This window comes from Pteropus medius, unplaced genomic scaffold (genome assembly GCF_902729225.1).
Source record: "Pteropus medius unplaced genomic scaffold, Ma_sr-lr_union100, whole genome shotgun sequence".
NCBI lineage: Eukaryota > Metazoa > Chordata > Mammalia > Chiroptera > Pteropodidae > Pteropus > Pteropus medius.
The window spans coordinates 3,167,138-3,168,515 of record NW_024348304.1 but is presented as its reverse complement, the minus strand read 5'-3'; positions in this window follow the sequence as shown (position 1 = coordinate 3,168,515).

The following is a 1,378-nucleotide window of genomic DNA, read 5'->3' as shown; positions in this document are numbered from 1 at the left end:
GCATGTTCTGTCTAGCATACATCACAAATACAGAGTCAAACCGAATGGAGGAAAATCTGTATTAACCCTGTGACCTCAGTCTGCAGTGCTCACAGCTGGTTATTACTCATTCTTCAGATCTGGCCTTGCAATCTCTCTGGCGAGGCCCTCCCTGATACCCTATCTAAAGCAGGCCTTTCGCATTCTTGCAAATAAACCTGTACATGAATAATGCTTTATTAGTTAGCTCTGGCTACCATAAGAAGGTAGCTTGGATGGCTTAAATTTATTTTCTCACAGCCCTAGAGGCCGAGAGTCTGAAATCAGGGCTCCAGCACGGTCTAGTTCTGGTGGAGTTTCTCTTCCCGGCTCACAGATGGCAGTTTTCTCGCTGTGTCCTCACAGGGTGAAGAAAGAGCTCTGGTGCCTCTCTCTTCTTACAAGGGCACCAGTCCTATCAGATTAGGGCTCCACCGTTGTGAGCTCATTTAACCTGAATCACCTCCTGAATGGCCCTATCTCCAATACAGTGGGAGGAGGGGGTTAGGGCTTCAACATACGACTAGGGGGTGGGGGGGAAGGGTTCGCAGAAGAAATTCAGTTCATAGTAAGTACCATCTTTTTTTCATCAACTAATAACTTATTTAGGTGATGACTTTTTCCCTAAATCGATTTTAAGTTGTGGGGATCAGGGCAGTACTGAACGTCCAGCACTCATCACAGGACCTGGTATAAACCGCTCTGGTTGAATCTTCAATGAATCCAGTTAAAGTGGTCATGATCTGCACAATCCTCATACAGAACCAAATTTCCGAAATTCATGTGCTGATGAAAAGTATTCTCTACAGTAGCTTCAGGACTTATGTCCTACATACACCTCTATGTATACATTACTCTTTCCCACTTTAAAACAATGTAAAAACCTTTAAAAACAATGTAAAATAACATCAACTGATCATTCACATAATGCCCACCTTCTTAATGCCCAACTTTAATCTTTTTCATGAGGGAGCTATTCTGGAGGTAAGAAGTACAGATGAAGAAACAGTAGTGAATAGAGTTTGTCTTTTGATTGAAGGACAAAAATTCCTGTTTTATAAGTCTCAAAATAACTCTCATAAAGAACATGGAAAATTAACTGCACTGATTAAATCAATACCTCACAAAAAGTAAACCTATTTATCTTGGACTGTTCAACCTCAGAACATAGAAATGATCTAAGCAGTATCTGAAGAGAAGGATTTGTGGCACTGATTATATCCAGCACGGGCTTAACAAAGCACTCCTGTGATTTATCTTTCTATCCTATTCTAAAATTTCAATCTATGTATTTTGAAGTTCTATAGTCAACTTTATTCAGTTCCACCAATAATTTCAAGGTTACATTTTTCAAATTTAT